Source organism: Hemitrygon akajei, chromosome 9 (genome assembly GCF_048418815.1).
Source record: "Hemitrygon akajei chromosome 9, sHemAka1.3, whole genome shotgun sequence".
NCBI classification, from domain to species: domain Eukaryota; kingdom Metazoa; phylum Chordata; class Chondrichthyes; order Myliobatiformes; family Dasyatidae; genus Hemitrygon; species Hemitrygon akajei.
In genome coordinates, this window is record NC_133132.1 from 101,146,868 (window position 1) to 101,162,261 (window position 15,394).

Consider the following 15,394-nt stretch of genomic DNA (forward strand, 5'->3'; position numbering starts at 1 on the left):
TTCACTATTTCATCATGGCTGATCCACTTTCCCTCTCAACCCCATGTTCCTGTGTTCTCCCCATTACCTTTCACACCCTGACCAATCAAGAAACTATTAATATCCGCCTTAAATACACCCAAGATCTGGCTCCCATGGCCACCTGCGGCAATTAATTCCACAGATTTACTACCCTCTGGCTAAAGAAATTCTTCCTGATCTCCATTCTAAATGGACATTTTTCTATTCTGAGGCTGCACCCTCTGATCCTAGACTCCCCCGCTATAGGAAACATCTTCTCCACATCCACTCTATTGAGGCCTTTCAATGAGATCCCCCCCCGCCATTCTTCTAAATTCTAGTGAGTAAAGGCTCAGAGCCATCAAACACTCCTCATATGATAACCTTTTCATTCCCGGAATTATTTTCATGAACCTTCTCCGAACCCTCTCCACTGTCAGTACATCCTTCCTTAGGATAAGGGGCCCAAAACTGCTCACAATACTCTAAGAGAGGCCTCACCACTGCCTAATGAAGCCTCAGCATTACAACTTTGCTTTTATATTCTCGTCCACTCAAAATGAAGGCCAACATTGCATTTGCCTTCCTCACAACTGACTCAACCTGCAGGTTAACATTTAGGGAATCCTGCAGGAGGACTTCCAAGACTCTTTACATCTCAGATTATTAAAATTTTCTCCCCGTTTAGATAATAGTCTACACTTTTATTCCTTCTATCAAAGTCCATGACCATATACTTCCTGACAGTGTATTCCATCTGCCACTTCTCCCAATGTAAGGCCTTCTGCAGGAGGAATGGAGATGGGCTAACCCCTATTGTCATTTTCATTTTTAGAAACTTTTTATTGGTAATCTTCTACAGCTATAAAATGATACAAAACTTCAACAAATTAATATGTACACAATTAATAAAGCTGAAGAAAAAAAAGCTGATCGTAAAATAAAAAAGGGGGAAAATTATATATATATATATATATATATATATAGGAAAAAACAGGAAAAAAAGAACCCCATTTAACTAGGGAAAAACCCCACTAACTACAAAAAAAAGGGGGGAAAACCATTAGGAATCAACCCCCCCCCCCCCCGCCCCCGGAGCAATACGTTTGACCATCATCTAAATATTAAAAAAAGTCATCAGCCGCTATTTCATATTTATAAAGAAAACAAAATTGGAAGGAAACCATATAGCTTAATTCAAATTAAATGATAATATTTGGCAAAAGAACCCCATCTTCTCTCAAAATCGAATTGAGGATCAAAAGTTCTGCTTCTAATTTTTTCCAAACTAAGACATAACATTACTTGAGAAAACCATTCAATTAATTTAGGGAAAGAAATATCTTTCCATTTTAATAAAATAGCCCTTCTTGCCAGTAGTGTAACAAATGCAATTACATGTTGATCTGAAGATGAGATACCCTGAATATGATGCGGAACTATTCCAAATAGAACAGTCAATCCATTAGGTTGTAAATTAATTTTCAGAGCTTTAGAAACTGTAGGAAATAAAGATTTCCAAAACGATTTTAATAAAGAACGTGACCAGAACATATGTGACAAAATAGCTACTTCAGTTTTACATCTATCGCAGTAGTTGTCTATACTAGAAAATATTTTAGATAGTCTCTCCTTTGTTAAATAATAACGGTGAACAATTTTAAATTGAATTAAACAATGGTTGGCACATACAGAAGAAGAATTTACGTTTTTTAAAACTCAAAGCCAATCTTCATTAATAAAGGTCATATTACGTTCTCTCTCCCAATCTTGTTTAATCTTTAGTGATAGATTCTCTTTTTGTAACAAAAATAAATTATAAATTCTGCTAATGGAACTTTTCACTAAGGGATTCAATTTCAAAATGGTATCCAACAAATCAAATTCTTGTAAATATGGAAACTTAGGTAAATATTGTTGTAAAAAATGTCTAACCTGAAAATATTGCAAAAAATGTGTATGAGCGAGGGAGTATTTGTTAATTAACTCTTCAAAAGTCATCAATCTACCATCACAAAATGAATCTGTAAAAGAAAGGATTCCTTTATTTTTCCATAGAAGAAAAATGGGGTCAGTTGTTGAAGGTTTAAATGAAAAGTTTCGATATAAAAAACTATACAATTTAAATTGTCTAAGTTAAAAAAAATTACGAAACTGAACCCAAATCCGTAGGGTTTGTTTAATAACCAGATAGAGATTTAAATTTGGAATTTTAGAGAGCTGTAAAGGTAATGGAGCTCCTAAAATTGAAGTTAAATGAAATTGTTTAACAGCTTATAATTCCAAATCAACCCATAATGGTTTTTGGTTCTTATCAAGCCAATATAACCAAAAACATAATTGTCTAATATTCACAGCCCAATAATACAGTCTTAAATTAGGAAGTGCAAGTCCACCATCTTTTTAAAATTTTTGTAAATGATATTTATTAATTCTTGGTCTCTTATCGTTCCAAATAAAAGAAGAAATAAGAAAGTCAATTTGATTGAAAATTTTTTTAGTTAAAAAGATAGGTATATTTTGGAAAATATATAAAAATCTAGGTAAAATCGTCATTTTCACTGCATGAATATAACCCATTAAAGAAAAAGTAAGCGGATTCCATCTAGAAAATAGTTGTTTCGTGGAGTCCATTAAAGGAACTATATTCACTTTATAGAGATCTTTATATTTTTTAGTAATTATAATACCTAAATATCTAAATGTATTAACAATTCTAAAAGGAATATCATTATATATACTAACAGGGACATTTAATGGAAACAATTCACTTTTATTCAACACACATAAAATGCTGATGGAACACAGCAGGCCAGGAAGCATCTATAAGGAGAAGCACTGTCAATGTTTTGGGCCAAGACCCTTTGAATTTCCAGCATCTGCAGATTTCCTCATGTTTGCACTTTTATTCAAGTTAAGTTTACATTTTGAAAATTTACCAAAATCTTTAAGTGTTTCCAAAAGATTAGGAATTGATTCCTCAAGATTTGAAATAAAAAACCAAGAGATCATCTGCATAAAAAGAAATCTTATGTATGGTTCCATTCATAGAGATACCATGAATATTTTTAGCTTCACGTAATGTTACAGCCAAAGGCTCCAATACAAGATTAAATAATAAAGGACTTAATGGACATCCCTGTCTAGTGTCACGAGAAAGTGAGAAAAAAGACCTGCAGTTATTAGTAATGACCGTGGCAATAGGATTCTTATAAATCATTTGAATCCATCTATTGAAATTATTACCAAAACCAAATTTTTCTAATAGTTTAAACAAATATGGCCACTCAACTCTATCAAATGCCTTTTCTGCATCGAGAGATAACACATTGAGGTTGCTTAGATAATGATGAATATATAATGTTCATCAATCTCCAAACGTTAGAGAAAGAATAATGGCCTTTAATAAAGCCCGTTTGATCCATAGAAATTATTTTAGTTAAAAAAATTTCCAAGCGATTAGCCATTATTTTAGAGAGAATTTTTGCATCCACATTTAATAACGAATAGGTCTATATGATGAACATTCAACAGGATCTTTATCTTTTTTAAAAATTAAGGAAATAGATGCTTCATAAAAAGAAGGTAAATTACCCTTCTCAAAGGATTCATGAAATATTTCCAAAAGATACGGAGAAAGTAATCTTACAAATTTTTTGTAAAATTCCACTGAATAACCATCAAGTCCAGGAGCTTTACCTGATTGCATTGATAAAATAGCTTTCTGAATTTCTTTTTTTTTGTAATTTTTTTTTTTATTGAAGTTCATCATCAAACAAACATTTCCATAAGATGTATTTCAGACATTGTACATATATATCATAATCATATATATCACAAGTCTCCACAAAGTACTTATCTGAGGTATACACTCATAGAAAAGAGTGGAGAGAAAAAAACAAGCAAAAGGAAAGAACTATGTACAAGTAGGGAGTGATCTTCTTTTTACAACAGAATCATTGATTTGTGAGAATAAAATCAGGCCTATGAGGCATTATGTAGTTAAACCATTTTTCCCAGTATGAATCAAATTGTTCCAGCTTATGATTAACAGATGCTGTTATCTTCTCCATTTTGTAAATATCCATTGTAATTTCCATCCATTTAAAGTTGGGCTCTCCTGTGATAACCATTTCCTAGTAAGAGTCTTTTTACCAGCCACCAACAGTATATTCATTTAATATTTATCTCTGTTCAACCATTCTTGAGGTATATACCCAAAATATATGGTCTTACTCTCTAAGGGTATTTCACATTTAAAAATGTCTTGTAGGGCATTGTGTATCCCCCTCCAATAGTTTTTAATAACAGGGCAGTCCCAAAAAATATGATAATGATTTGCATTTTGATTTCCACAATTTCTCCAGCATACAGGGAGGTTACTATCATAATGGGATTTCTGCGAGGGTGTAATAAAATATCTTATCAAGTTTTTCCATCCAAACTCCCTCTATTTCTGTGAACTGGTACATTTCCATTGATACCTCCATATTGTTGTCCATTCTTCCTCAGATATAATTATCCCTCCTTCCTTCTCCCATTTTGTTTTAATGTATGAAGTCAAATGTGTTTTAAGATTTGACAACCCCTTATACATGCTTGAAATGATTCTACTACCATTATCTGAATTATATGCTTTTCTAAAGAGCTCTATCAAGCATGTACTTGCCTTGGTTACATTTTTAAGTGTCTTATTAACATATTGTCACATCTGTAAATACTGATAGAAATCTTGTTTTTCTAGTAAATGTTTCTCTTTTAGCATTTCAAAACTGAACAGTGTTCCTTCTTTCATTATGTTGCAAAGAACTGTTATTCCTTTAGCTGTCCAGTCCTTAAATCTAGCATCCAATTTATTTGGTGTAAAATCCGAGTCATATGCACACCATTTAAGAATTGCAATATCTCCCTCTAGATAATATTCTTTTATAGTAGTTTTTCATATTTTAAGAGTCAATTTCACACATGGGTTATCAATAGTATTTATGTACCTTTGCAGGTTTGTTATCAGCCAAAATTGCTTGTATGGGGATGGGAGGTACCCGCTCCTCAATGTTTTTCCATTGAGCGTCATATGACGGGTTGCACCAACATATCACAGCTCTCAACTGTGCTGCAAAATAATAATCTCTAAGAGAAGGATGCCCCATCCCCCCTTTTCCTTTGCTAATTGCAAAGTTTTGAGATGAACTCTAGGCCTTTTACCCTGCCAAATATACCTTGATAGTATCTTGTTCCATTCATTGAATTGATTGTGATTAATCTCTATTGGTAGGGTCTGAAAGAGATATAACAGTCTGAACAATATATTCATTTTAATAGACTCAATCCTTGAACCGAGACTGAAAAAAGCAATCAGGTTCCATCTTGCCACATCTTCCTTAATTCTTTTATATAAAGGCTGATAATTACATTCTGATAATTTTGCCAAATCTTTTGGCATAATGATGCCCAAATATTTGAAAGACTCTGTGTCCCATGCCCAGGGGTACCAACTTTCAATTTCTCTTAGTGGGCTATAGTAATATGGAAGTAATTGGGTTTTATCTATGTTGATCTTGTATCCTGATAATTGACCATATTGTTCAAAGGATTGCATCAATTTAGGTAAAGAGTATGTTGGTTGCCCTAGATAGATCAAAATGTCATCCGCATAACAAGCCAATTTATGCTCTGCCCCTTTAATAGTAATTCCCCTAATATCTTCATTTTGTCTGATGTACTGAGCTAATGGTTCCAGATATAACGCGAAGAGTAGCAATGACCATGAACAACCCTGTCTCGTGCCCCTTTCTAGGGTAAGACTATTTGATAAATATCCATTGATTTTAATCCTAGTAGTAGGGTTGTCATATAGTGTTTGTATAGTTTTAATAATTGTGTCTTGGAAACCAAATCTATGTAAAACTCTGTAAAGAAAATTCCAATTAACCGAATCAAATGCTTTTTCAGCATCCACGCTTATTCGATTTTATTTTTTTGTATATGATCCATAATGTGAAGTGTCCTTCGTATATTGTCTTGTGTCTGGCGTTGTCGTATAAAACCTGTCTGATCGTCATGTATCAGTATGGGTAGAAGCTCCTTTAATCGTTTGGCCATGATGGAGGTAAATAATCTATAATCTACATTAAGAACGGATATTAGTCTAAATGACCCACATTCTATTTTATCCTTGCCTTCTTTCGGTATAGCTGAGATTATTGCTTCCTTCCAACTGGGAGGCATTTGTGCCTTTTTTAGAGCCCAGTTCAGTGTGGGGAGTAAAACAGGAATTAACTCGTTTTTAAATTCTTTGTATCACTCTGCCGTATACCCATTTGATCCTGGTGACTTGCTTAAATTAAGCCTACTAATTGCAGCTCTTAATTCAACTTCAGTTATGTCAGCAGTCATCGTTCTATTTTGTTCTTCGCTTAAAGTGGATAACTCTAGAGAATTCAAGAAGGTGTCAATTTGGGTTATGCTTCCCCCTGGAACTTTGGAATATAGAGTTTTGTAAAACACTTCAAAAGCTTCTTGAATTTCACTTAGCTTAATTTTTATCGTTTTCATTCTTAGGTCCCTAATTCTATGAATTGTATTTTCTGCTATCTTTTTTTTTCCATTTCCATGCCAGTATTTTCACAGATTTCAATCCACTTTCATAATGTCTCTGTTTCAGAAACATTTTTTTCCTGATTTCTTGCATAGCCAAACTATTTATTTCATTCCTAATTCTTTTAATTTCCCCTATGTATCCTGTGCCAAATTCAATTTGTGATTTTTCTCTAGTTCCTTCAGCCTATTTTGTAATTCCTCTAATGTTTTATTCCTTATTTTTTCTTATATGATATCGCTATAATTTTCCCTCTTAAGACCGCCTTCAGAGTATCCCATAAAATGGGAAGTGAAACCTCTCCATTATCATTAAATTCTAAGTAGAGACCAATTTCTTTTTTAATTTGTTCCTTAAAGTACGGATCATATAGAACCTCTGGCGATAGCATTTCAAAATTGTCCTGAATTGACCAGGATTTGGAGAGGGGGTGTTGAGCATAAAGTTTCTCTCTATGCTGATGACTTATTACTCTTTCTCTCAAATCCGTCTACATCCTTACCTCTAATGTTTTCACTTCTTGACCAGTTTAGCCAGATCTCTGGCTATAAACTCAACTTACATAAGAGTGAACTTTTCCCAATTAATAAAGAAGCACAAGAACTAATATTTTGTGATCTCCCTTTTAAAGTAGTCCATAATCAATTTACTTATCTTGGAATTACAGTCACAAGGAAGTTTAAAGATCTCTTTCGTGAAAACTTTGTCAATCTTTCATATGCTATAAAACAGAGTCTGGTACAATGGTCTCCTCTATCTATGTCCTTGGTAGGTCGTATTAATGTTGTTAAAATGTATGTTCTCCCCAAATTTTTATACTTATTTCAATCTATCCCAATTTTTATTCCTAAATCTTTTTTTGATTCCTTAGACTCTATTATTTTGTCATATCTGTGGCAGAATAAGCGCTCTAGAATAAATAAAATCCACCTCCAAAAATCTAAAAAAGAGGGTGGCATGGCTCTACCTAACTTTCGCTTATATTACTGGGCAGCTAATATACGTTGTGCTGCCTTCTGGTCTTTCTTCCACGGTCAACCCGAGTGCCCTAACTGGGTGGCAATGGAGTTGAGCTCCACTAAAGAATTATCTATATCTGCACTTCTTGGCTCTGCACTCCCTAGCAGTCTGCCCAGATCAATAGCTAATCCTTTGGTTAGACACACTTTGCGTATATGGGCTCAGTTCAGGAAATGCTATGGTTTCCAGGGGTTTTCCGTTTCTAGCCCTGTCGCACATAATCACCTTTTTTTACCTACTACGTACGATTCAGCATTCCATGTTTGGTACAGGAAGGGCATTAGACATTTTGAAGATCTTTTCATTGATAATCGCTTCGCTTCTTTTCAGCAGCTCTCTGTTAAGTTCAACCTGCCTAACGCTCACTTTTTCAGATATCTCCAAATCCGACACTTTACTGCTCCTTTAATTCCTAACTTTCCTGAAATGCCTGCAAAAAATGCTATAGACCTATTTCTTTCCATTAATCCACTAGGTAAAGGTTTAATTTCAATTATCCGAGATAAACTAGCAGCCTTACGACGGGCCCCTGTGGATAAAATTAAAATGGCCTGGGAGCAGGATTTAAATATCTCCTTATCCGAGGAGAGCTGGGACTCAGTTCTCAAATAGGTCAACTCAACCTCCCTCTGTGCTCGCCATTGCCTCTTACAGTTTAAGATTGTTCATAGAGCCCATATGTCTAAATCTAAACTATCTCGATTCTACCCTAGCATTAGTCCGCTCTGTGATAAATGCAAGAGGGGCGTGGCCTCTCTCATCCATATGTACTGGTTCTGTCCTAGCTTGGAGAAATTCTGGAAAGATGTCTACACTACATTATCGGGTATTCTGAATCAGCACCTAGAACCTAACCCCTTAATTGCTCTGTTCGGTTTTTGGGGCGAGACAGATTTATGTCTGGGTCCGACCAAATGCTGAATACTATCCTTTGCCTCTCTCCTGGCGAGACGCTTGATCCTTCTTAGATGGAGAGATGTTGCCCCACCCACTCATGCACAATGGCTTAACGACATTATGGCCTGCTTGGACCTCGAAAAAATTCATTATTCAGTTCTTAATTCGGATCTAAAGTTCCATAAGGTCTGGGGACCTTTTATCGAGTACTTTCATAACCTTCCTCTTGACTAGGGTTTTTTTTTCTTTTTTTTTCTCTTCTTTTCGGTCCCTTGCTTTCAGCTCCCTTTTTTTTCCCTGGTAGTAGGCATTATTATCCTCTGTTGCTAAGTGTATTCACAGTCTGGGAGTTTGACTGTCCGGACTTATACTCTTTATACTGTGTGGTGGTTGGTCTGGAGTTGTTGTTTTTTTCTTGTGTTGTGGGGCTTGGGGAGGACACTAAGCTTACTTGTCTTTAACTTAGGTGCTTTTTTGTTAAATTTTCTTCCTTTGTAGCATATTGTTATTGTATGCTTAATCTTGCACTGTATTAATGCTCCTGATTGGGATTTGGGGTTTTTAATTTTGTAAAATGTTTTGAAAAACTAATTTAAAAAATTTTTTAAAAAAAGAAAAAAAAAGTACGGATCATTGAGTAGACTTGAATTTAGTTTCCAAATAGTATTCTTTGGTTGTAGGTCAAAATCAACAGATAAATATATAGGTGCATGGTCACTTACATCTATTGTCCCAATTCCACAGGTGTTTATTTTGTCTTTGTCTTTCCAAATGTTATGAAATAGTCTATTCTTGTATATACAGAATGGGGAACAGAATAATGAGTGTAATCCCTTCTGTCAGGGAAAAGGTCCCTCCATATATCAATATCAATTAAACCAACATCCTCAAAAAGTGTATGAACTTTCTTATGTAAAGATTTTTTGTTTCATAGGTTTTTCTATTGGAATAGTCTAAGCTTGGTTGTAACTATAAATTTAAGTCTCCCCACATATCAGGAGACCTTCTGTTTCCGTTACCATAATATCAGTAATTTTCTGAAAGAAACCAATATCACTTCCCGGGGGTACGTACATATTCAATAGAGTAACTGAATTTTTGTCTATATTCCCCCTTACCAGAATATATCTGCCCTCTTTATGTCCTATTTCGAATACTTTTTCAAAATTTAGCTTACTTGAGATAAGAATAGCAACTCCTCTCCTATGTCCTGATTTGTATGAGGAGAAAAACAGATTAGTGAAGCCCATTCTCTTTAGTTTTTTATGCTCATTATCACTTAAATGAGTTTCCTGTAAATATACTACATGGGCTTGTTCTTTTTTCATTTTGGTTAAAATTCTCTTACGTTTGTTTGGATTTAATAGCCCATTGACATTAAAAGAAATTAATTTTACCTTGTCCTTAGCCATCTGTATTTATCTGTCAATGTATCATTGAAATTAGAATAAAACTTAATCGATCTACTCCCTGAACAAATAAGAACCAAGAAACACAAATAATAACAAAAATGGCAACGAACGTGTGATTCCAAGGCTGAGGTCTCCAGTAGATGACCCTGTGTTGAGCTAGAGGAAATGTCTAGCTGTGGGAGATAATCCCTCCTACTTGTGAGTTGAGGGCCCCCATTGCAGTATTCACAAAAGTCAGTGAACAAATCCATTACACAGAAAAGATTTCCCTGGGTACTCCTATATATACATATACATATACATATACATATATATATATATGTGCATACATATATATATATTCTAATTTTGGTGGGGAAAAAGGAGTAAGTGAGCGAATAAAGAATAACAACTAAGTAATATAAAATCCACATTATAGTAAGTATTTCTCGAGATAGGTATAATACCGTGTACTTTTGCTTCCGTTTAGCTTCTCAACATTTTTAAAGTTAGCCAAACCTTATGGCTCTTCTGAAGGGGGTGAGGACTGTCTTTGGGAAACTCCCGGTCTCCTCCTGATATATTTCTCTTGGCCTCCTCCCGTCTCCCGCCTTCTCGATTCTCGCACTATTTCCCAAGTGGAGCAGGATAATTCCTCAGCCAGGCTTTCCCTTGTTTTGGTCATGTTGATGGGAAACCCTCTGGCCTTCATGTCTGTAGTAGCCTTTTCCACTGTCTGGTACAACCGCGTCCCGTTGTCATACAATATTCAAAGTTTAGCAGGATACGGAGTTTGAAATCTAATCTTGTTTTGCTTTAGTACTTACTTTACTTCAGAGTATTCTTTGCATTTCTGCAGAACTGCAGGGGGGGTAATCTTGGTCGAAATATATTAATTTATCGTCGAAAAACACTCTCTTCTTATCCCAGGCCCTTCGTAGAATCTCTGCCTTGGTGCTGTACCGAAAGAATTTAATTATTATTGAGCGTGGCTTTCTATCCCGGGTAGGTTTCAGGACAAGTACGCGGTGGGCTCTTTCAACTTCCAGCTCCATAGCCGGGGGAAGATCCAGCGCGTCCCACAGTAACTTTCCGACAAAATCCATCATAGACGAGCCCTCCGCTCCTTCGGGAACATTGTAGATTCTGATATTTTTCCGTCGTGATCTTCCCTCCAGGTCAAGCAGTTTACCTTCTTGGTGATGTAATATTTTTATTGTCTTACTCAGTATCCGTTCCATGTTTTGAACGTGATCTTCCACCTTCTCAAGTCGAGTCTCTGCCACCGCTATTTTTTGATTGACGCTGGAGACCTCTTACTTCATATCATGGAGCTGCTGCTCTATTTCTTTCCAGAACACTCTTATCTGGATTTCAGGATTTCGAAGATATTCGCCGCTTCGCCTGAACAAGGCCCAGCATCTGCCTCGCTAATATGCAGTCGGGTCAAAGAGCCGCTCGCTGCACTCCTCCCGGACGCAGGCTCCGCAGTGTCGCTTTTTTTATTTCCATTCCTTTTCCCCATTCTTGCCCCTCTTTTCAGTTCAAATATTTTTTGAAAAATATATTTGATGGGTTAACTGGGCTTAATACATGTTTTTCCAGAGGAGCTAGTGACTTAAGCTGCCATTCTCAACAATGACGTCACCAGAACCAAACAGCTTTCCGAATTTCATGCTCGGTAATTGCAGCGCAGAAATTTGTGGAAATTTAATCTTATCTAAAAAAGCCTTCATTTTGGAGGAATCTGCAGGAAATTGAGATCTATAAAAATCAGAGTAAAAATCTTGTAAAGTATTATTAACGTCCTCATGATTACTTGCTATATCTCCATTATTTTTACGAATCTTTAAGATTTGTCTTTTAGCTCTAGCTGCTCTTCATTGAGAAGCTAAGAGATTATTATTTTTATCCCCAAAAATATAAAATTGACTTTTCAATTTAAGCAAACATCCTTCAATAGGATATGTTAATAATAAATTATACTGTGATTGTAATTCTACTCTTCTTTTAAATGAAACATTTGGAGAGATTGCATTGATATCTAATTCTTTAATTTGTTTAGAGATTTTATCTAATTCCATTCTTGTTTGTTTCTTCAGTCTAGCTATATATGAAGTAATTTGACCACGTAGATAAGCCTTTAATGTATCCCAAATTACTAACTTAAAGACGTTTCCTATATTATTAAAGAGAAAAAACTCTTTTATCTGAGCTTCGATAAACTCAACAAATTCTGAACTTTGTAATAAATGTTCTGGAAAACGCCAAAATGGTCTGGTAAAAACCACATCTTTCAATTCAAATATTAAATTTAAAGGAGCTTGATCAGAAATAGCGATCGCATCATACTCACATTTCTGAACATTGAATAAAAGTTGAGGGTCAACTATAAAATAGTCGATTCTTGAATATTTATTATGAACACGTGAGAAAAAAGTATTCTCTATCACTAGGGTGCATATCAATTAAAAAAGGAATTAATAAGTGATGCAGAACAATTAGGGAGCTGATAATTGGATGATGACTTATCCATTAAAGGACTTAGACAAGTATTAAAATTACCACCCATTAATAACATATATTCATTTAAATCAGGTAATAGAGCAAAAACCGTTTTAAAAAATGAGAGATCATCAACAATTTGGTCCATAAATATTAACCAAAACCATTTTCCTATTACAAATTATTCCTTTAACAATCAAAAATCTACCATTAATATCAGCTATAATATCCTCCTGATTAAAAGGAATATTGGAATCAATAAAAATAGGGACACCTCTAGTTTTACTCTGGGAGTTTGTGTGAAACTGAGAACCCTTCCAAAATTAAAAAAATCGATTTTTATCACATAACCTGATATGCGTCTCTTGAGCAAAAATTATATCAAGCTGGAATCGGTTAATAACTTTAAATGTTTTTTTACGCTTAATAGGATGATTCCAACCACGAACATTCCAAGTTAAAACATTTAATTGTTTAGATACCATCATGGAACTTTGTATCTAAAAAGAATAATTAGACGCATGTCAGGATAGGGTAGTCGAAAATGGCGGAGATGAACAACAATAAAAATAATTGGCATATGCTCTGGGATTCCATAATAGGAAAAAAAAAGAAAATAAATCCCACCCAAACTACAAAGCTCAGAAACAAGTCAATATCAATCGACGCAAGCCCCAAGAAACGCATAGATGCAAATGCAAACTCCGCCTACCTAAGTAAAAAAAGAGAAAGAAAAAAAAAATGTCTCCCTCTACCGAACATAAAACTCATTACAGTCGACATGTATCTCAATATAATTAACTTGGAAGGAAAGTGTTTTTCTTAAGTAACCTTCATAACGTTAGATAAGGGAAGAAAAACACATCCAAAACAATTCTTGAAATACTTGCACAGAAGAAAAACAATCGCCATCTTTAAATTGTCCAGTCTATCTTTAAAACATAAAGAAATCCAAATAATTACTTCAGTCTTATTACAGTCTATCAACAGTTCTCCCTCTTTGTCTTCTGAAATTGAAGCCATCCAAACCAGTCTTTTTCAGAGATAAAAATGTATTTTAAGGTAAAGACTTCTGTAACCATTAGATCTTCCAATCTCATCACGCTTTACACCGCGAGACAATCAAGCCATTATAAATCATTCAAGCTTCAGGCTTCAGACTCATCATTGGATGCGTCGGATAAAGAATTAATAAAACTCAATGCTTCGAATTGATCATCAAAAATATAAAAGCCAGACTTTTTGACAAAAAGCCTTAATTTCGCTGGATACTGAAGCAGTGGAAAGAGCTTCATAACCGATGCAAATCCAGCATGCTTCTTAACAATTTCGCGTGGAAACTCTTCAAAAAAGCGAATGTCTGAATTCTGATACTGAAAAAGTCTTTTTTTCTCTCGCAAGCTTAACAATATGGTCTTTGTCTCTGAAACGGAGAAAACGCACAACAGTGTCTGTTTTTACCTTGATGCAAAAATTTTATAAGTGCCGATTCTGTGAGCCATTTCGATATCTGAACGCTGTAAACAAACCTCCGGAAATAAAGACTGAAACATTTTTGCGAAATAATCCAGTGTGTCGGCTGATTCTGATTTCTCTTTTAATCCAACAATTCGAATATTATTCCGACGTGATCAAGCTTCGAGATCAACGATCCGTTGTTGGGCTTTTTCCAAATGAGAAGAAAGGTCAGCAGCATTTCGACTAACTTCTTTAAGATCAAGGCTCAAAGAGTCAACTTTTCCTTCGAATTTCTCTTTTAGTTGAGTTATCTCAATGCTGATATTGCTGATTTGAGATTCTAGTCTCTTTACCCAGGGGGGTTCCTCCGAGAATTCATCAGCTTTTTTGGGCTTTCCATTGCCCAGGTCTAGATTTCTTTTGGCGCTTCTGAGAGTAGCCATAATTATAACTGTTATTCTACAGATCTCACTGAATGAAGTTGAAATTTCAAAATTTAAGTTGGAAAAGGGAGAGATTAAAGGCAGACAAGAGGTGACTGTGTCTTACATGTATGTAACTGGGAGGCCGAGTCCCCTATTGTCATCAATGGATCTGGCGTTGAGAGGGTAAACAGCTTTAAACTCCACGGCATACACAGGACCTCACGTGGTCTATACACACCAGCTGTATGGTGAAAAAGGTACAACAGCACCTTTTTCACCTCAGACAGTTGAAGGAGTTTGGTATGGGCTCCCAAATCCTAAGAACTGTCTACAGGGGCACGATTGAGAGCATCCTGACTGGCTGCATCACTTTCTGGTTTGAGAACTGTATCTCCCTTTTACTTATCATGTATAATGAAAGATGTAAGAAATAAAGTCAATTCAATTCAAATATTTTTCATAGCTACACATTCCTGACCTCATGAGCATCTGGTGTAGCAGTTTCTACTGCTTCACTAAGCCATTCTGCTTTAAATGAACTAGCAGTTACTTTGTGTTTCATGACCTTTGCTTCTTTGGAATTTGACATAGTGAACCAGTAATTTCTTCAATAAAAACATTATAAATAAGCCGGTTCTGAAATCTGCAGACAAATCATTGCAAACTCCATGTGACCAACACTGTCTTCATCAGAAACCGGAAAAGGCAATGCGATTGTGTATGATCAGGAAATACATTTAACATGCTAATGAGATAGAGGATGACAATCTTTTGTGCGCAATTTAAAATTCCTTTGTGCACTAGTTGCAAAAGATGTGTGTGCTTGCACATGCACACACTGGCTGTGGAGGCCAAACTGCTTGGTGTATTTAAGGCAGAGACTGATAGATTTCTGATTGTTAATGGAGTTAAGGGTTATGAGAAGGTGGGAGAATGGGATTGAGAAAAATGATCAGCCATGATTTAATGGCATAGCAGATTCAATGGGCCAAATGGCCCAATTCTACTCTTATATCTCTTGGTCTTATAGAGATGAAAGGTTATTAGAGTAAATGAAAATGGGAGTTGGCAGTTCAAATGGTTCTGCACAGACTAGATGG

The 15,394-nt window shown here is 35.3% G+C and overlaps 1 protein-coding gene and 1 long non-coding RNA gene across 3 annotated transcripts in view; one reads left to right on the forward strand and one right to left on the reverse strand.

Annotated features, from left to right (window-relative positions):
- Positions 1–15,394, forward strand: part of LOC140733395 (uncharacterized) — an 83,117-nt gene that overhangs the window by 28,079 nt on the left and 39,644 nt on the right. The window lies entirely within an intron of this gene.
- Positions 1–15,394, reverse strand: part of egln1a (egl-9 family hypoxia-inducible factor 1a) — a 91,008-nt gene that overhangs the window by 14,538 nt on the left and 61,076 nt on the right. The gene's annotated exons all lie outside the window — the stretch shown is intronic.